Raw genomic sequence first — 22651 nt, 5'->3', positions numbered from 1 at the left:
ATTTTTATGCCCTTAAATCACAGAGATATGTCACACAAAATACTTAACAAGTAACATTTCCCACATGTCTACTTTACATCAGCACAATTTTGGAACCACATTTTTTTTTTCCGTTAGGGAGTTATAAGGGTTAAAAGTTGACCAATATTTTCTCATTTTTACAACTCCATTTTTTTTAGGGACTACATCACATTTGAAGTCACTTTGAGGGGTCTATATCAGGGGTGTCAAACTGCATTCCTCGAGGGCTGCAAACCATGCGGGTTTTCAAGATTTCCTTAGCTTTGCACAAGGTGCTGCAATCATTATGTGTGTAGGTGATTAAATTATCACCTGTGCAGTACAAGGAAATCCTGAAAACATGACCTGTTTGCAGCCCTTGAGGAATGCAGTTTGACACCCCTGGTCTATATGATGTAAAATACCCAAGTGTGACACCATTCTAAAAACTGCACCCCTGAAGGTGCTCAAAACCACATTCAAGAAGTTTATTAACCCTTCAGGTGTTTCACACAAATTTTTGGAATGTTTAAAAAAAAATGAACATAACTTTTTTTCACAAAAAATTTATTTCAGCTCCAATTTGTTTTATTTTACCAATGGTAACAGGAGAAATTGGACCCCAAAAGGTGTTGTGCAATTTGTCCTGAGTACGCTGATACCCAATATGTGGGGGTAAACCACTGTTTGGGCGCACGGCCGAGCTCGGAAGGGAAGGAGCGCCATTTGACTTTTCAGTGCGAAATTGACTGGAATTGAGATGGGACGCCATGTCGCGTTTGGAGAGCCACTAATGTGCCTAAACATTGAAACCCCCCACAATTGACACCATTTTGGAAAGTAGACCCCCTAAGGAACTTATCTAGATGTGTGGTGAGCACTTTAACCCACCAAGTGCTTCACAGAAGTTTATGATGTAGAGCCGTAAAAATAAAAAATCATATTTTTTCACAAAAATGATCTTTTCACCCCAATTTTTTTATTTTACCAAGGGTAACAGAAGAAATTGGACCCCAAAAGTTGTTGTGCAATTTGTCCTGAGTACGATGATACTCCATATGTGTGGGGGAACCACCGTTTGGGCGCATGGCTGAGCTCGGAAGGGAAGGAGCGCCGTTTGAAATGCAGACTTAGATGGATTGGTCTGCAGGCATCACTTTGCATTTGCAGAGCCCCTGATGTACCTAAACAGTAGAAACCCCCTACAATTGACCCCATATTGGAAACTAGACCCCCAAAGAAACTTATCTAGATGTGTTGTGAGAACTTTGAACCCCCAAGTATTTCACTACAGTTTATAACACAGAGCCGTGAAAATAAAAAAATTCTTTTTTCTCCACAAAAATGATTTTTTGCCCCCCAAATTTTTATTTTCCCAAGGGTAACAAGAGAACTTGGACCCCAGAAGTTGTGCAATTTGTCCTGAGTATGCTGATACCCCATATGTTTGGGTAAACCCCTGTTTGGGCGCACTGGAGAGCTCGGAAGGGAGGGAGCACTGTTTTACTTTTTCAACGCAGAATTGGCTGGAATTGAGATCGGACGCCATGCCGCGTTTGGAGAGCCCCTAATGTGCCTAAACACTGGAAACCCCCCAATTCTAACTGAAACCCTATCCCAAACACACCCCTAACCCTAATCCCAACCCTAACCATAACCCTAATCACACCCCTAACCTGAACATGCCCCTAACCCTAATCCTAACCACACCCCTAACCCCAACACACCCCTAACCTCAACACACCCCTAACCCTAATCACAACCCTAACCACACCCCTAACTCCAACACAACCCTAATCCCAACGGTAACCCTAACCACACCCCTAACCTTGGCACACCTTTAACCCTAATCCCAACCCTAATCCCAACCGTAAATGTAATTCTAACCCTAACTGTAGCCCCAACCCTAACTGTAGCCCTAACCCTTACTTTAGCCCCAACCCTAACTTTAGCCCCAACCCTAACTTTAGCCCCAACCCTAACCCTAACTTTAGCCCCAACCCTAACCCAAACTTTAACTCTAACTTTAAACCCAACCCTAACTTTAACCCCAACTCTAACTGTAGCCCTAACCCTAACTTTAGCCCCAACCCTAACCCTAATGGGAAAATGGAAATAAATACATTTTTTACATTTTATTATTTTTCCCTAACTAAGGGGGGTTTGATTTACTTTTATAGCAGGTATTTTAGCGGATTTTTATGATTGGCAGCTGTCACACACTAAAAGACGCTTTTTATTGCAAAAAGTAGTTTTTGCGTCTCCACATTTTGAGAGCTATAATTTTTCCATATTTGAGTCCACAGAGTCATGTGAGGTCTTGTTTTTTGCAGGACGACTTGATGTAGTAGATCTAGTAGAACCATTTTCGGGCACGTGACATTTTTTGATCGCTTTTTATTCCGATTTTTGTGAGGCAGAATGACCAAAAACCAGCTATTCATGAATTTCTTTTGGGGGGGCGTTTATACCGTTCCACGTTTGGTAAAATTGTTAAGGCAGTTTTATTCTTCGGGTCAGTACGATTACAGTGATACCTCATTTATATCTTTTTTTTTTTTAAGTTTTGGCACTTTTATACAATACAAACTATTTTATATAAAAAAAATAATTTTTGCATCGCTTTATTCTGAGGACTATAACTTTTTAATTTTGTCGCTGATGATGCTGTATGGCAGCTCATTTTTTGCGGGACAAGATGACGTGTTCAACTGTACCATGGATATTTATATCCGTCTTTTTTATCGTGTGTTATTCCACTTTTTGTTCGGCGGTATGATAATAAAGCGTTGTTTTTTGCCTCGTTTTTTGTGACGGTGTTCACAGAAGTGGTTAACTAGTGGTACAGTTTTATAGGTCGGGTCGTTACGGACGCGGCGATACTAAATATGTGTACTTTTATTTTTTGGGTGTTTTTTTTAGATAAAGAAATGTATTTATTGGAACAATATATATTTTTTTCCTTTTATTTAGAAATTATTTTATTTATTTTTTTACACATGTAAATATTTTTTTTTTATTTACGTTTTTACTTTGTCCCAGTGTGGGAAATCACACTATAGTGTCAGATTGCTGAGCTGACACTTTGCAGTGCACTGTTTCAGATCAGCGATCTGACATGCAGGGCTGCAGGCTTACCAGCGCCTGCTCTGAGCAGGCGCTGGTAAGCCACCTCCCTGTAGGACACGGAAGGAGCCCCACGGCCATTTTGGATCCGGGGCCTGCAGGGAGGAGGCGGTAGGAGACGCGTTGCTCCGAGGGTCTCAGGGAAGCACGCAGGGAGCCCCCTCCCTGCGCGATGCTTCCCTATGCCACCGGAAGGCTGCGATCATGTTTGATCGCAGTGTTCCGGGGGTTAATGTGCCGTGACCGCTCCTGGCACATAGTGCCGGATGTCAGCTGCGATAGTCAGCTGACATCCGACAGCGATCGGCCGCGCTCCCCCCATGATTGCGCTGGACGTACTACCCCATCACTGGGAATTAGGTCCCAGGTCACCTCGACGGGATAGTACGTCTTATGGGATTAAGGGGTTAAAGAAGCACTCCTCTCGTCAGTTTTTTTTTCCCTTGAGTATATTGCAATATACAAAAAAAGATTGCACTCTGTCGTGCCAAAGCATGTCGAATATGAAATACATGAAATATGAATAGCAAAATGGCTATTGAAATGTATTTCATATTCAACATGCTTTGGCACGACAGAGTGCAACCTTTTTTTGTATATTCTATATGGAGGTAGCTGCTCCTGGTGTGCGCCTATTCACACTAGTTTGGATGTGCCAGTCGTTTTTCTGTCATTGAGTATATTGCAGTCATCACATTCTATAGCACTGTGTACTTACAATTGCTCATTTTGCCTTTCTAGCCAGTCAATTCTTCTCTTTTCACTGCTCTATGTAGAAACAGGAAGTCTCCTTTCCCTCAAGAAATTATTCCCCTCTTCACCTCCTGACCCAGCTGCTCTGCCCTTCCTCCCGCCATTGATTTTTGCAGTGACTGATGATCTCCTGTTTCTATATAGAGCTTAGATGGATTCAGCTGATTTTGTTTTTAATCACATGATGTTGTAAACCTAATGGAAAAGAGAAGAATTAGCTGGGCAGAAAGGCAAAATGAGCAATTGTAAGTACACAGTGCTGTATAATATGATGATTGCAAAATATCAAGAGGATAAAAACTTTGCTGGGACGAGGAGTGCTTCTTTAAATGTCCCATCCCCTGGAAAAAGTCTTATTTTGCCCGGACAACCCATTTATTGAACATATAAATTCAATTATTGCTACACACATAAAAATTAAGGTCAACTGTTTTCAATCAAAAAGTGTATGTCATCCACTAATGACAAGGTAATCTCATATGGATGGACCCCAGCGCTCCTGACTCTGCTTTCTCTGTGCCTGAAGGCCTCATATGTGACAGGTTTACACCCCGAGGAAGGGTGCACACCCCTCAATGCACAATTCGGGTTTTTCCTGTATATTTTTTGCATAGTGATGTAAGTGGGGAAAGTCACATTTGATACCTGCAGTGACCTGTGTGCAATCAGCAGGAATCGTGCACTTGTCCCATTCATCAGAATAAGGCTTGTCCCAACAAATATCAGGCGGGTCCGATTATGGGGATACCAAATTTGCAAAGATCTTTGTTTTAAGTGGTGACAAACACTCAGAAATTTACTAAAAAAAAATGTTGCTTTGTGTCGCTATTTTCCGAAACTCGTAACATTTTTATTCTTCTGTTGACTTAACTGTGCGAGGGCTCGTGGTTTTTTTTTTTTGTGCTGAAGTGATGGCTTTATTGATACCAATTTGGGTTCATGCAACATTTTTAACATTTTATATTGCATTTTTAGAGAAGGGTGGTAAGGTAACCAAAAAAAAAAAATCACATTTTCTGACATTTTGATTTTTTTTTTCTGTCGCTTACCATACAGCTTGATTAATTCTATGTTTTAATGGACTAGAGTTTTACGTATCCATCAATACCAAGTATTATTTATTTTTTATTTATTTATTTTTATTCGGAAAAAAAGAGGTCTCCATAGCCCCGTCCACCCACGGGCACCCCAGTGCCAACATATATGGATACATCAATTTGCGTTAATGAGGTAAAGAGGTTGTCCACTTCTTGGACAACACCTCAATCACTATGTTGGACACTTCTAAAATAGTAACTCCTCTGTTGCCAGCGCTGTTCCAGCGGTGTCAGCACTGGCTTTCCCAGGGTGACGCAATCAGGGCTGTGGAGTCTGAGTCTGTGTCATGGAAATTGAGGAGTCGGAGGTTTGGCTTACCGACTCCATAGCCCTGGCAGGGCTGTGGAGTCGGAGTCGGAGCCCATTTTGGTGGAGTCGGTGTCATGGAAATTGAGGAGTCTGAGTCGAAGGTTTGGCTTACCGACTCCACAGTCCTGTCCGCAACCCCTGCAGGCAATCAGCAGTGGCTTCACTCCCCTCCTTCAGACATAGTTGATATCCGGAGGAAGTGAGGGCTACTGCTGCTCTCTCACTTCCTCCAGATGTCTGATTTTTCTGAAGGAGGGGAGTGAAGTGGCCGCTGATTGGCTGCAGGGCTCGCGAGAATCAGTGTTGACACCACTGGAATGGCGCCCGCACTGGAGGTGAGTATAGGTGGTAGCAGTTAATAAGAAACAGAACATGGCGATAAAGAAGGAGTTGTCTTAGTAATGAACCACCCCATTAAGGATGAGGCCTATTTTGTTCCTTAAGATACAGTGGTCTTATAAGTCCATGCTTTAATCCAAGAGTCATAGATTTTTCTTTTTTTCAGTTGACGTAGCCATATGAAGCCTTGTTGTTTTAGGGACAAGAGTTATAATTTTAATGACACCTTTTTGGGGTGCATATAATTTACTATATCACTTTTCTTAATTTTTTGGAGGAGATGGAAAAATAAACTTTTCTGTTACTATTCTTTAGGTTTTGTTTGCACATGTTAACTTTATTCCGCAGTCAGTGCAGTTATCAGATTACTAAGTTCATGTAGTTTTATTTGTTACTAGATGGTGGCCCGATTCTAACGCATCGGGTATTCTATAATATGCATGTCCACGTAGTGTATTGCCCAACCACGTAGTATATTGCCCAGTCACGTAGTATATTGCCCAGTGATGTAGTATACAGCACAGACACGTAGTATATTGCCCAGCGACGTAGTATATTACCCAGCCACGTAGTGTATTGCCCGGCCACGTAGTATATCGCCCAGCCACCTGGTATATTGCCCAGCCACGTAGTGTATTGCCCGGCCACGTAGTATATTGCCCAGTGATGTAGTATACAGCACAGACACGTAGTATATTGCCCAGCGACGTAGTATATTACCCAGCGACGTAGTATATTACCCAGCCATGTAGTGTATTGCCCAGCGACGTAGTATATTACCCAGCCACGTAGTATATTACCCAGCCATGTAGTGTATTGCCCGGCCACGTAGTATATTGCACAGCCACGTAGTATATTGCCCAACCACATAGTATATTGCCCAGTGACGTAGTATATTGCGCAGCCACGTAGTATATTGCGCAGCCACGTAGTATATTGCCCAGCCACGTAGTATATTGGCCAGTCAGATAGTATATTGCCCAGCCACGTAGTATATTGGCCAGTCAGATAGTATATTGCCCAGCCAGGTTTGTCAAAGTTTAAAAAATAAAAAATAAACATATACTCACCTTTCCGAGGGCCCCTTGTAGTCCACGGCAGCTTCCGGTCCCAGGGTTGGTATCAGAGCGCAGGACCTGTGATGACGTCGTGGTCACATGACCGTGACGTCATGGCAGGTCCTTCTCGCGCAGGGCCTGTGATGACGTCGCGGTCACATGACCGTGATGTCATGGCAGGTCCTTCTCCCATACCATCTTTGCCACCGGAACCTGCAACGGAAGATGGCGGTAGGCGCGAGCGACTACGGAGGGTGAGTATAGCAGGTTTTTTAATTTTTATATTTTAAACATTATATTTTTTACTATTGATGCCGCATAGGCAGCGTCAATAGTAAAAAGTTGGGGACACACAGGGTTAATAGCGGCGGTAACGGAGTGCGTTACCGCCGGCATTAACCCTCTGTTAGCGGTGACCGGAGGGGAGTATGCGGGCGACAGGCACTGACTGCGGGGAGTAAGGAGCGGCCATTTTCTTCCGGACTGTGCCCGTCGCTGATTGGTGGCGGCAGCCATGACAGGCAGCTGGCGAGACCAATCAGCGAATAAATAACGGTGACAGACAGACAGACGGAAGTGACCCTTAGGCATTTATATAGTAGATACCTTTTTTACACACAATTACTAATTTCCCCCCTTTTTTTTTACAAAATAATTTGCAGTTGTGCGGCTGCATTAGAAGAACTATACAGTGCGGGAAATAAGTATTTGATACCTTGCTGATTGTGTAAGTTTGGCCACTGACAAAGACATGAACAGTCAATAATTTTTAGGGTAGGTTAATTTTAACATTGAGAGATAGAATATAAAAAATAAAATCCAGAAAATCACATTGTATAAATTATATACATTTATTTGCATTTTGCAGTGAGAAATAAGTATTTGATCCCTCTGGCAAACAAGACTTAATACTTGGTGGCAAAACCCTTGTTGGCAAGCACAGCAGTCAGACGTTTTTATAGTCGATGATGAGTTTTGCGCACTTGTCAGGAGGAATTTTGGTCCACTCCTCTTTGCAGATCATCTCTAAATCATTAAGATTTTGAGGTTGTCGCTTGGCAACTCGGAGCTCCAACTCCCTCCATAAGTTTTCTATGGGATTAAGGTCTGGAGACTGGCTAGGCCACTCCATGACCTTAATGTGCTTCTTATTGTGCCACTCCTTTGTTGCCTTGGCTGTATCTTTTTGGGTCATTCTCTTACTGGAACACCCAGCCACAACCCATTTTTAATGTCCTGACGTAGGGAAGGAGGTTGTCACTCAGGATTTTACGATACATGGCTCCACCCAATCTCCCATTGATGCGGTGAAGTATTCCTGTGCCCTTATCAGAAAAAACACCCCCAAAACATAATGTTTCCACCTCCATGCTTGACAGTGGGGATGGTGTTCTTAGGGTCATAGGCAGCGTTTCTCTTCCTCCAAACACAACGAGTTGAGTTAATGCCAAAAACCTCAATTTTTGTCTCATCTGACCACATCACCTTCTCCCAATCTCTCACAGAATCATCCAGGAGTTCATTGGCAAACTTTAGACAGGCCTGCCCATGAGGCTTCTTGAGCAGGGGGACCTTGCGGGCACTGCAGGATTTTAAAACTTTATGGCGTAATGTGTTACCAATCGTTTTCTTGGTGACTGTGGTCCCCGCTGCCTTAAGATTATTAACAAGTTCCCCCTGTGTAGTTTTAGGCTGACCTCTCACCTTCCTCATGATCAAGGATACCCCACGAGTTGAGATTTTGCATGGTGCCCCAGATCGATGTCGATTGACAGTCATTTTGTATTTCTTCCATTTTCTTACTATTGCGCCAACAGCTGTCTCCTTCTCACCCACCATCTTGCTTATGGTTTTGTAGCCCATTCCAGCTTTGTGCAGGTCTATGATCTTGTCCCTGACATCCTTATAAAGCTCTTTGGTCTTGCCCATGTTGTAGAGGTTAGAGTCTGACTGATTAATTGAGTCTGTGGACAGGAGTCTTTTATAAAGGTGACTATGTAAGACAGGTAACGAGTTGATTAGGAGCGTCTAACTGGTCTGTAGGAGCCAGAACTCTTAATGGTTGGTAGGGGATCAAATACTTATTTCTCAGTGCAAGATGCAAATAAATTTATATAATTTATACAATGTGATTTTCTGGATTTTATTTTTGATATTCTATCTCTCAATGTTAAAAATTAACCTACCCTTAACATTATAGACTGTTAATTTCTTTGTCAGTGGGCAAACTTACAAAATCAGCAAGGGATCAAATAATTATTTCCCTCTCTGTAAACTATATGGACACAAGTATTGGGACGCACCTCTTAAAGTGTACCTGTCATCACCGAAATATGAATTAAATGCACAATCATGCAGCTCTGCTGCTTCTCATCCTGTATATTTTTTCAGCATATCCCTGGGTTGATATCCCCTACTTTTACAGCACAATTTCAAGCCAAACTTGGGTGTATTGTATTATATTATACGTGTGGGCCTCATACAGTGTGGGGGGCTGTGGGGCCTTCAACGTGTGAGAGCATAATAATGTAGGGGGAGATTTGTGAATATTATACACGATGACGGGGAGTTAGTGGGTATCATATTGTTCTGGAGAGACCGGGGGCATCATACTGTGTAGGGGGCTGTTGGGGCATTATGCAGTGCGTGGGGATTGTATTGTGAAGGCATTGTACTGTATGTGGGGCTATTGTATGGTGAGGCTGGCCACTGTGGGCATCGTACTGTATGTGGGGCTATTGTATGGTGAGGCTGGCCACTGTGGGCATCGTACTGTATGTGGGGCTATGGTATGGTGAAGCTGGCCACTGTGGGCATCGTACTGTATGTGGGGCTATGGTATGGTGAAGCTGGCCACTGTGGGCATCGTACTGTATGTGGGGCTATGGTATGGTGAAGCTGGCCACTGTGGGCATCGTACTGTATGTGGGGCTATGGTATGGTGAGGCTGGCCACTGTGGGCATCGTACTGTATGTGGGGCTATTGTATGGTGAGGCTGGCCACTGTGGGCATCGTACTGTATGTGGGGCTATTGTATGATGTGGCTGGCCACTGTGGGCATGGTACTGTATGTGGGGCTATTGTATGGTGAGGCTGGCCACTGTGGGCATCGTACTGTATGTGGGGCTATTGTATGGTGCGGCTGGCCACTGTGGGCATCGTACTGTATGTGGGGCTATTGTATGGTGTGGCTGGCCACTGTGGGCATTGTACTGTATGTGGTGCTATTGTATGGTGTGGCTGGCCACTGTGGGCATCGTACTGTATGTGGGGCTATGGTATGGTGAGGCTGGCCACTGTGGGCATCGTACTGTATGTGGGGCTATTGTATGGTGTGGCTGGCCACTGTGGGCATCGTACTGTATGTGGGGCTATAGTATGATGTGGCTGGCCACTGTGGGCATCGTACTGTATGTGGGGCTATTGTATGGTGAGGCTGGCCACTGTGGGCATCGTACTGTATGTGGGGCTATAGTATGATGTGGCTGGCCACTGTGGGCATCGTACTGTATGTGGGGCTATTGTATGGTGCGGCTGGCCACTGTGGGCATCGTACTGTATGTGGGGCTATTGTATGGTGAGGCTGGCCACTGTGGGCATCGTACTGTATGTGGGGCTATTGTATGGTGCGGCTGGCCACTGTGGGCATCTCACTGTATGTGGGGCTATAGTATGGTCTGGCTGGTCACTGTGGGCATCGTACTGTATGTGGGGCTATTGTATGGTGTGGCTGGCCACTGTGGGCATCGTACTGTATGTGGGGCTATTGTATGGTGAGGCTGGCCACTGTGGGCATTGTTCTGTATGTGGGGCTATTGTATGGTGTGGCTGGCCACTGTGGGCATCGTACTGTATGTGGGGCTATTGTATGGTGTGGCTGGCCACTGTGGGCATTGTACTGTATGTGGGGCTATTGTATGGTGCGGCTGGCCACTGTGGGCATTGTACTGTATGTGGTGCTATTGTATGGTGTGGCTGGCCACTGTGGGCATCGTACTGTATGTGGGGCTATGGTATGGTGTGGCTGGTCACTGTGGGCATCGTACTGTATGTGGGGCTATAGTATGGTGCGGCTGGCCACTGTGGGCATCTCACTGTATGTGGGGCTATAGTATGGTCTGGCTGGTCACTGTGGGCATCGTACTGTATGTGGGGCTATTGTATGGTGCGGCTGGCCACTGTGGGCATCGTACTGTATGTGGGGCTATAGTATGATGTGGCTGGCCACTGTGGGCATCGTACTGTATGTGGGGCTATTGTATGGTGAGGCTGGCCACTGTGGGCATCGTACTGTATGTGGGGCTATTGTATGGTGAGGCTGGCCACTGTGGGCATTGTTCTGTATGTGGGGCTATTGTATGGTGTGGCTGGCCACTGTGGGCATTGTTCTGTATGTGGGGCTGTTGTATGGTGTGGCTGGCCACTGTGGGCATCGTACTGTATGTGGGGCTATAGTATGGTGAGGCTGGCCACTGTGGGCATCGTACTGTATGTGGGGCTATTGTATGGTGCGGCTGGCCACTGTGGGCATCGTTCTGTATGTGGGGCTATTGTATGGTGAGGCTGGCCACTGTAGGCATCGTACTGTATGTGGGGCTATAGTATGGTGAGGCTGGCCACTGTGGGCATCGTACTGTATGTGGGGCTATAGTATGGTGAGGCTGGTCACTGTGGGCATCGTACTGTATGTGGGGCTATTGTATGGTGTGGCTGGTCACTGTGGGCATCGTACTGTATGTTGGGCTATCGTATGGTGCGACTCGCCACTGTGGGCATCGTACTGTATGTGGGGCTATTGTATGGTGCGGCTGGCCACTGTGGGCATCGTACTGTATGTGGGGCTATCGTATGGTGCGGCTGGCCACTGTGGGCATCGTACTGTATGTGGGGCTATAGTATGGTGAGGCTGGCCACTGTGGGCATCGTACTGTATGTGGGGCTATAGTATGGTGAGGCTGGCCACTGTGGGCATCGTACTGTATGTGGGGCTATAGTATGGTGAGGCTGGTCACTGTGGGCATCGTACTGTATGTGGGGCTATAGTATGGTGAGGCTGGCCACTGTGGGCATTGTACTGTATGTGGGGCTATAGTATGGTGAGGCTGGTCACTGTGGGCATCGTACTGTATGTTGGGCTATCGTATGGTGTGACTCGCCACTGTGGGCATCGTACTGTATGTGGGGCTATTGTATGGTGCGGCTGGCCACTGTGGGCATCGTACTGTATGTGGGGCTATTGTATGGTGTGGCTGGCCACTGTGGGCATCGTACTGTATGTGGGGCTATTGTATGGTGTGGCTGGTCACTGTGGGCATCGTACTGTATGTGGGGCTATTGTATAGTGTGGCTGGCCACTGTGGGCATCGTACTGTATGTGGGGCTATAGTATGGTGCGGCTGGCCACTGTGGGCATTGTACTGTATGTGGGGCTATTGTATGGTGCGGCTGGCCACTGTGGGCATCGTACTGTATGTGGGGCTATCGTATGGTGCGGCTGGCCACTGTGGGCATCGTACTGTATGTGGGGCTATAGTATGGTGAGGCTGGCCACTGTGGGCATCGTACTGTATGTGGGGCTATAGTATGGTGAGGCTGGCCACTGTGGGCATCGTACTGTATGTGGGGCTATAGTATGGTGAGGCTGGCCACTGTGGGCATTGTACTGTATGTGGGGCTATGGTATGGTGTGGCTGGTCACTGTGGGCATCGTACTGTATGTTGGGCTATCGTATGGTGTGACTCGCCACTGTGGGCATCGTACTGTATGTGGGGCTATTGTATGGTGCGGCTGGCCACTGTGGGCATCGTACTGTATGTGGGGCTATTGTATGGTGTGGCTGGCCACTGTGGGCATCGTACTGTATGTGGGGCTATTGTATGGTGTGGCTGGTCACTGTGGGCATCGTACTGTATGTGGGGCTATTGTATAGTGTGGCTGGCCACTGTGGGCATCGTACTGTATGTGGGGCTATAGTATGGTGCGGCTGGCCACTGTGGGCATTGTACTGTATGTGGGGCTATTGTATGGTGCGGCTGGCCACTGTGGGCATCGTACTGTATGTGGGGCTATAGTATGGTGCGGCTGGCCACTGTGGGCATCGTACTGTATGTGGGGCTATTGTATGGTGTGGCTGGCCACTGTGGGCATCGTTCTGTATGTGGGGCTATTGTATGGTGTGGCTGGCCACTGTGGGCATTGTACTGTATGTGGGGCTATTGTATGGTGTGGCTGGCCACTGTGGGCATTGTACTGTATGTGGGGCTATTGTATGGTGAGGCTGGCCACTGTGGGCATCGTACTGTATGTGGGGCTATGGTATGGTGTGGCTGGTCACTGTGGGCATCGTACTGTATGTGGGGCTATAGTATGGTGCGGCTGGCCACTGTGGGCATTGTACTGTATGTGGGGCTATTGTATGGTGAGGCTGGCCACTGTGGGCATCGTACTGTATGTGGGGCTATTGTATGGTGAGGCTGGTCACTGTGGGCATCGTACTGTATGTGGGGCTATTGTATGGTGAGGCTGGTCACTGTGGGCATCGTACTGTATGTGGGGCTATTGTATGGTGAGGCTGGCCACTGTGGGCATTGTATTGTATGTGGGGCTATTGTATGGTGTGGCTGGTCACTGTGGGCATCGTACTGTATGTGGGGCTATTGTATGGTGAGGCTGGCCACTGTGGGCATCGTACTGTATCATAGTAACATAGTAACATAGTTAGTAAGGCCGAAAAAAGACATTTGTCCATCCAGTTCAGCCTATATTCCATCATAATAAATCCCCAGATCTACGTCCTTCTACAGAACCTAATAATTGTATGATACAATATTGTTCTGCTCCAGGAAGACATCCAGGCCTCTCTTGAACCCCTCGACTGAGTTTGCCATCACCACCTCCTCAGGCAAGCAATTCCAGATTCTCACTGCCCTAACAGTAAAGAATCCTCTTCTATGTTGGTGGAAAAACCTTCTCTCCTCCAGACGCAAAGAATGCCCCCTTGTGCCCGTCACCTTCCTTGGTATAAACAGATCCTCAGCGAGATATTTGTATTGTCCCCTTATATACTTATACATGGTTATTAGATCGCCCCTCAGTCGTCTTTTTTCTAGACTAAATTATAATCCTAATTTCGCTAATCTATCTGGGTATTGTAGTTCTATCATCCCCTTTATTAATTTTGTTGCCCTCCTTTGTACTCTCTCTAGTTCCATTATATCCTTCCTGAGCACCGGTGCCCAAAACTGGACACAGTACTCCATGTGCGGTCTAACCAGGGATTTGTACAGAGGCAGTATAATGCTCTCATCATGTGTATCCAGACCTCTTTTAATGCACCCCATGATCCTGTTTGCCTTGGCATGCCTTGGTATGTGGGGCTATTGTATGGTGTGACTCGCCACTGTGGGCATCGTACTGTATATGGAGCTATCGTATGGTGCAGCTGGCCACTGTGGGCATCGTACTGTATGTGGAGCTATCGTATGATGTGGCTGGTCACTGTGGGCATCGTACTGTATGTGGGGCTATTGTATGGTGAGGCTGGCCACTGTGGGCATCGTACTGTATGTGGAGCTATTGTATGGTATGGCTGGCCACTGTGGGCATCGTACTGTATGTGGGGCTATTGTAAGGTGCGGCTGGCCACTGTGGGCATTGTACTGTATGTGGAGCTATCGTATGGTGTGGCTGGCCACTGTGGGCATCGTAGTGTATGTGGGGCTATTGTATGGTGTGTCTGGCCACTGTGGGCATCGTACTGTATGTGGGGCTATTGTATGGTGCGGCTGGCCACTGTGGGCATCATACTGTATGTGGGGCTATGGTATGGTGTGGCTGGTCACTGTGGGCATTGTACTGTATGTGGGGCTATTGTATGGTGCGGCTGGCCACTGTGGGCATTGTACTGTATGTGGAGCTATCGTATGGTGTGGTTGGCCACTGTGGGCATCGTAGTGTATGTGGGGCTATTGTATGGTGTGTCTGGCCACTGTGGGCATCGTACTGTATGTGGGGCTATCGTATGGTGTGGCTGGTCACTGTGGGCATCGTACTGTATGTGGGGCTATCGTATGGTGAGGCTGGCCACTGTGGGCATCGTACTGTATGTGGGGCTATTGTATGGTGCGGCTGGCCACTGTGGGCATCGTACTGTATGTGGGGCTATTGTATGGTGCGGCTGGTCACTGTGGGCATCGTACTGTATGTGGAGTTATCGTATCGTGTGGCTGGCCACTGTGGGCATCGTACTGTATGTGGGGCTATTGTATGGTGTGGCTGGCCACTGTGGGCATCGTACTGTATGTGGGGCTATTGTATGGTGCGGCTGGCCACTGTGGGCTCCGTACTGTATGTGGGGCTATTGTATGGTGCGGCTGGCCACTGTGGGCATCGTACTGTATGTGGGGCTATAGTATGGTGAGGCTGGTCACTGTGGGCATCGTACTGTATGTGGGGCTATAGTATGGTGAGGCTGGCCACTGTGGGCATTGTACTGTATGTGGGGCTATAGTATGGTGAGGCTGGTCACTGTGGGCATCGTACTGTATGTTGGGCTATCGTATGGTGTGACTCGCCACTGTGGGCATCGTACTGTATGTGGGGCTATTGTATGGTGCGGCTGGCCACTGTGGGCATCGTACTGTATGTGGGGCTATTGTATGGTGTGGCTGGCCACTGTGGGCATCGTACTGTATGTGGGGCTATTGTATGGTGTGGCTGGTCACTGTGGGCATCGTACTGTATGTGGGGCTATTGTATAGTGTGGCTGGCCACTGTGGGCATCGTACTGTATGTGGGGCTATAGTATGGTGCGGCTGGCCACTGTGGGCATTGTACTGTATGTGGGGCTATTGTATGGTGCGGCTGGCCACTGTGGGCATCGTACTGTATGTGGGGCTATCGTATGGTGCGGCTGGCCACTGTGGGCATCGTACTGTATGTGGGGCTATAGTATGGTGAGGCTGGCCACTGTGGGCATCGTACTGTATGTGGGGCTATAGTATGGTGAGGCTGGCCACTGTGGGCATCGTACTGTATGTGGGGCTATAGTATGGTGAGGCTGGCCACTGTGGGCATTGTACTGTATGTGGGGCTATGGTATGGTGTGGCTGGTCACTGTGGGCATCGTACTGTATGTTGGGCTATCGTATGGTGTGACTCGCCACTGTGGGCATCGTACTGTATGTGGGGCTATTGTATGGTGCGGCTGGCCACTGTGGGCATCGTACTGTATGTGGGGCTATTGTATGGTGTGGCTGGCCACTGTGGGCATCGTACTGTATGTGGGGCTATTGTATGGTGTGGCTGGTCACTGTGGGCATCGTACTGTATGTGGGGCTATTGTATAGTGTGGCTGGCCACTGTGGGCATCGTACTGTATGTGGGGCTATAGTATGGTGCGGCTGGCCACTGTGGGCATTGTACTGTATGTGGGGCTATTGTATGGTGCGGCTGGCCACTGTGGGCATCGTACTGTATGTGGGGCTATAGTATGGTGCGGCTGGCCACTGTGGGCATCGTACTGTATGTGGGGCTATTGTATGGTGTGGCTGGCCACTGTGGGCATCGTTCTGTATGTGGGGCTATTGTATGGTGTGGCTGGCCACTGTGGGCATTGTACTGTATGTGGGGCTATTGTATGGTGTGGCTGGCCACTGTGGGCATTGTACTGTATGTGGGGCTATTGTATGGTGAGGCTGGCCACTGTGGGCATCGTACTGTATGTGGGGCTATGGTATGGTGTGGCTGGTCACTGTGGGCATCGTACTGTATGTGGGGCTATAGTATGGTGCGGCTGGCCACTGTGGGCATTGTACTGTATGTGGGGCTATTGTATGGTGAGGCTGGCCACTGTGGGCATCGTACTGTATGTGGGGCTATTGTATGGTGAGGCTGGTCACTGTGGGCATCGTACTGTATGTGGGGCTATTGTATGGTGAGGCTGGTCACTGTGGGCATCGTACTGTATGTGGGGCTATTGTATGGTGAGGCTGGCCACTGTGGGCATTGTATTGTATGTGGGGCTATTGTATGGTGTGGCTGGTCACTGTGGGCATCGTACTGTATGTGGGGCTATTGTATGGTGAGGCTGGCCACTGTGGGCATCGTACTGTATCATAGTAACATAGTAACATAGTTAGTAAGGCCGAAAAAAGACATTTGTCCATCCAGTTCAGCCTATATTCCATCATAATAAATCCCCAGATCTACGTCCTTCTACAGAACCTAATAATTGTATGATACAATATTGTTCTGCTCCAGGAAGACATCCAGGCCTCTCTTGAACCCCTCGACTGAGTTTGCCATCACCACCTCCTCAGGCAAGCAATTCCAGATTCTCACTGCCCTAACAGTAAAGAATCCTCTTCTATGTTGGTGGAAAAACCTTCTCTCCTCCAGACGCAAAGAATGCCCCCTTGTGCCCGTCACCTTCCTTGGTATAAACAGATCCTCAGCGAGATATTTGTATTGTCCCCTTATATACTTATACATGGTTATTAGATCGCCCCTCAGTCGTCTTTTTTCTAGACTAAATTATAATCCTAATTTCGCTAATCTATCTGGGTATTGTAGTTCTATCATCCCCTTTATTAATTTTGTTGCCCTCCTTTGTACTCTCTCTAGTTCCATTATATCCTTCCTGAGCACCGGTGCCCAAAACTGGACACAGTACTCCATGTGCGGTCTAACCAGGGATTTGTACAGAGGCAGTATAATGCTCTCATCATGTGTATCCAGACCTCTTTTAATGCACCCCATGATCCTGTTTGCCTTGGCATGCCTTGGTATGTGGGGCTATTGTATGGTGTGACTCGCCACTGTGGGCATCGTACTGTATATGGAGCTATCGTATGGTGCAGCTGGCCACTGTGGGCATCGTACTGTATGTGGAGCTATCGTATGATGTGGCTGGTCACTGTGGGCATCGTACTGTATGTGGGGCTATTGTATGGTGAGGCTGGCCACTGTGGGCATCGTACTGTATGTGGAGCTATTGTATGGTATGGCTGGCCACTGTGGGCATCGTACTGTATGTGGGGCTATTGTAAGGTGCGGCTGGCCACTGTGGGCATTGTACTGTATGTGGAGCTATCGTATGGTGTGGCTGGCCACTGTGGGCATCGTAGTGTATGTGGGGCTATTGTATGGTGTGTCTGGCCACTGTGGGCATCGTACTGTATGTGGGGCTATTGTATGGTATGGCTGGCCACTGTGGGCATCATACTGTATGTGGGGCTATGGTATGGTGTGGCTGGTCACTGTGGGCATTGTACTGTATGTGGGGCTATTGTATGGTGCGGCTGGCCACTGTGGGCATTGTACTGTATGTGGAGCTATCGTATGGTGTGGTTGGCCACTGTGGGCATCGTAGTGTATGTGGGGCTATTGTATGGTGTGTCTGGCCACTGTGGGCATCGTACTGTATGTGGGGCTATCGTATGGTGTGGCTGGTCACTGTGGGCATCGTACTGTATGTGGGGCTATCGTATGGTGAGGCTGGCCACTGTGGGCATCGTACTGTATGTGGGGCTATTGTATGGTGCGGCTGGCCACTGTGGGCATCGTACTGTATGTGGGGCTATTGTATGGTGCGGCTGGTCACTGTGGGCATCGTACTGTATGTGGAGTTATCGTATCGTGTGGCTGGCCACTGTGGGCATCGTACTGTATGTGGGGCTATTGTATGGTGTGGCTGGCCACTGTGGGCATCGTACTGTATGTGGGGCTATTGTATGGTGCGGCTGGCCACTGTGGGCTCCGTACTGTATGTGGGGCTATTGTATGGTGCGGCTGGCCACTGTGGGCATTGTACTGTATGTGGAGCTATTGTATGGTATGGCTGGCCACTGTGGGCATCGTACTGTATGTGGAGCTATCGTATGATGTAGCTGGCCACTGTGGGCATCGTACTGTATGTGGGGCTATTGTAAGGTGCGGCTGGCCACTGTGGGCATCGTACTGTATGTGGGGCTATTGTAAGGTGTGGCTGGTCACTGTGGGCATCGTACTGTATGTGGGGCTATTGTATGGTGTGACTCGCCACTGTGGGCATCGTACTGTATGTGGAGCTATCGTATGATGTGGCTGGCCACTGTGGGCATTGTACTGTATGTGGGGCTATTGTATGGTGCGGCTGGCCACTGTGGGCATTGTACTGTATGTGGGGCTATGGTATGGTGAGGCTGGCCACTGTGGGCATCGTACTGTATGTGGGGCTATTGTATGGTGCGGCTGGCCACTGTGGGCATTGTACTGTATGTGGGGCTATTGTATGGTGCGGCTGGCCACTGTGGGCATTGTACTGTATGTGGGGCTATTGTATGGTGCGGCTGGCCACTGTGGGCATTGTACTGTATGTGGGGCTATTGTATGGTGCGGCTGGCCACTGTGGGCATTGTACTGTATGTGGGGCTATGGTATGGTGAGGCTGGCCACTGTGGGCATCGTACTGTATGTGGGGCTATTGTATGGTGTGGCTGGCCACTGTGGGCATCGTACTGTATGTGGGGCTATTGTATGGTGCGGCTGGCCACTGTGGGCATTGTACTGTATGTGGGGCTATTGTATGGTGCGGCTGGTCACTGTGGGCATTGTACTGTATGTGGGGCTATTGTATGGTGAGGCTGGCCACTGTGGGCATTGTACTGTATGTGGGGCTATTGTATGGTGTGACTGGCCACTGTGGGCATCGTACTGTATGTGGGGCTATTGTATGGTGTGACTGGCCACTGTGGGCATCGTACTGTATGTGGGGCTATCGTATGATGTGGCTGGTCACTGTGGGCATCGTACTGTATGTGGGGCTATTGTATGGTGCGGCTGGCCACTGTGGGCATTGTACTGTATGTGGGGCTATTGTATGGTGAGGCTGGCCACTGTGGGCATTGTACTGTATGTGGGGCTATTGTATGGTGTGACTGGCCACTGTGGGCATCGTACTGTATGTGGGGCTATTGTATGGTGTGACTGGCCACTGTGGGCATCGTACTGTATGTGGGGCTATCGTATGATGTGGCTGGTCACTGTGGGCATCGTACTGTATGTGGGGCTATTGTATGGTGCGGCTGGCCACTGTGGGCATCGTACTGTATGTGGGGCTATTGTATGGTGCGGCTGGCCACTGTGGGCATCGTACTGTATGTGGGGCTATTGTATGGTGTGGCTGGTCACTGTGGGCATCGTACTGTATGTGGGGCTATTGTATGGTGTGACTGGCCACTGTGGGCATTGTACTGTATGTGGGGCTATTGTATGGTGCGGCTGGCCACTGTGGGCATTGTACTGTATGTGGGGCTATTGTATGGTGAGGCTGGCCACTGTGGGCATCATACTGTATGTGGGGCTATTGTATGGTGTGACTGGCCACTGTGGGCATCGTACTGTATGTGGGGCTATCGTATGATGTGGCTGGCCACTGTGGGCATCGTACTGTATGTGGGGCTATCGTATGATGTGGCTGGTCACTGTGGGCATCGTACTGTATGTGGGGCTATCGTATGATGTGGCTGGTCACTGTGGGCATCGTACTGTATGTGGGGCTATGGTATGATGTGGCTGGCCACTGTGGCCATCGTACTGTGTTGTGCGGCTCATGAAAGCGGCATCATCCTCCCTTTTGTAAACAGCCCCATGTATCTGTATATACACCAAATAATCTGGCATTTATACATTGATAAAACTGTGCGATTGAATTACTTGGCTTTGTAAATGCTGCGTTCACACTAAATCCCAGTTAGAGATGTTCGGTGATCGTACAACCATTGAGGCAATTGTCACATCAGGAGCTCACAAGTGACCTGTCAGTCTGGAGCCATGGTTGATGCTTACCTGCTGTTTGTTTGCTGCACGGTTCTATTGGGGCAGTTATCAATGAGTACCGTGTCTACCGGGAGTCTGCGGTAGTCTGAGACTCGCCTCCTGGCTCACCATTGCTTTACACTGTTGCCGCCTCATTTTCCAGATCGGATTCTGCTTTGGAAAAATTTAATAAGCATAGTGTTCAATAAAAAAAAAAATCCAATGTACAAATTGAAAAATGGTATCCATTTAGATATCGATATATATATATATATATATATATATATATATATATATATATATATATATATATATATATATATATATTTTATATATATATATATATATATATATATATATAATATACAGTATATGTTTGTTATACAGAAGAAATTCTGGGGGGATAGAAACAGAGCAGATATTTTGGTGATGGGATGGGAAATCGGGGACAAATTACTGGTAGGTTGAACGGAAGAACATTGAAAGTGAGGTTTGAAGGAACACACAGATCTTGGCCTTTAATATACCAATATCCAAAATATGAGAAATCGTCTGACACGTTGTCCAAAATGCAAACTTAGAGATTCAGACTTACTACGTGGGTTGTGGAGTTGCCTTAAAGTACAAGAATTCGGGAAAGACATAAAACCTATATTGGAAATATAAAGAGTACATCCTGTTTTTTCTTACTATTTTATTTGCGATCGTTTTAATTTGATAGCAAGAAAATAAAAGTTTGTAAACTAAATGTACATCAGTTTATTGCATAATTACAGATGTTAAAAATCAATAAAAAGTAATGTAAACAAATATTAATTATCATCCATGTATTGTCCAGTTACCAAGAGCAACCATCCATATTTTCATTGTCTTCGTCAGCAAAGACGAGGATGAAGAGCAGCAGCTTCTACATACGGACAACGAGGAACAACGCGGCCACAAACAGGAGAAGAACCTAAAAGAGGAAACGAAAAGTTCTACACAATTAGCTGTGATGTATCCGCCGACATATACCAAAAGGCAACAAAGAAAAGGGTCATAAACAGAAGTTCCCCCCTAGTTCCTCGTGGATTGTAAGCTCTTGTGATCGGGGCCCTCGCTCTTCGTCTTTGAGTTGTTGTTCTGTAATGTCTGATGTTGTCTGTACCAGGATCCTCTCTGTGGAATACGTTGTCACTATAGAAATAACATTATTACTTATTTTGCACCCCAAGGAAATGAAAAAACAGTCTGTATCCGAAATAAGCAGACCCCATTGTAAGGGCGAAGGCTTAGTGATCAGGGTCCTCTCCGTCCGACGCTCGGCATTGTGCTTGGTGATGTACGGCTGCATGCAGCTGCCATGAAGCCCCTGGCCGGGGCGCAGTGCTTGTGCTGATGCTAATACAAGAGGCGGTTTGCACTCTGCCTTTATGGTGTCAGCAGAGCTTTGGTGACTTTCCTGCTCTCTGCTCCTCAGCACTCGGCCCCCCGATCTGTAACGTTATGGGGTCTCCAATTTGTAACTGAGTTCCTGCACTTCTTTCCACTTCTCAATAATCACTCACAGGTGATGGGGGAAGATTTAGGAGGAAGAAATGTCATGAACGGACGTGTTACACCGATGGTTTCTATACAGGACCGCGCTGGTACCGGAGCTCTGCACCACCGGCCGATCTCTCACATGTTAGTAAAGGCGGCCGGCATAGCGGGGGCGGAGGTTATACATCGGGGGCAAGAGGCTGGATGTTATACACCTGGGGCAAAGGGGCTGGATGTTACACATCGGGAGCGAGGGGCCGGATGCTATACACTGGGGGTAATAGGACCTCAAATGATTGACATGTGTAGCAATGCTTTTGTCCATGCTGATGGCAACGTGCCTCAGTGGTTAGCATTGTACTATGTATAGGGCAGCACGTAGCTCAGTGGTTAGCACTATACTATGTATAGGGCAGTACATCTCTATGCATAAGGGACTATGCATAAGGCAGCATGGTGGCTCAGTGGTTAGCATTGTACTATGTATAGGGCAGCATGGTGGCTCAGTGGTTAGCACTGTACTATGTATAGGGCAGCATGGTCGCTCAGTGGTTAGCACTGTACTATGTATAGGACAGCATGGTGGCTCAGTGCTTAGCACTATACTATGTTTAGGGCAGCATGGTGGCTCAGTGGTTAGCACTGTAC

This window comes from Ranitomeya imitator, chromosome 10, assembly GCF_032444005.1.
Source record: "Ranitomeya imitator isolate aRanImi1 chromosome 10, aRanImi1.pri, whole genome shotgun sequence".
Taxonomy (NCBI): Eukaryota; Metazoa; Chordata; class Amphibia; order Anura; family Dendrobatidae; genus Ranitomeya; species Ranitomeya imitator.
The sequence above is the reverse complement of the archived record's forward strand: the minus strand, read 5'-3'. Positions refer to the sequence as shown.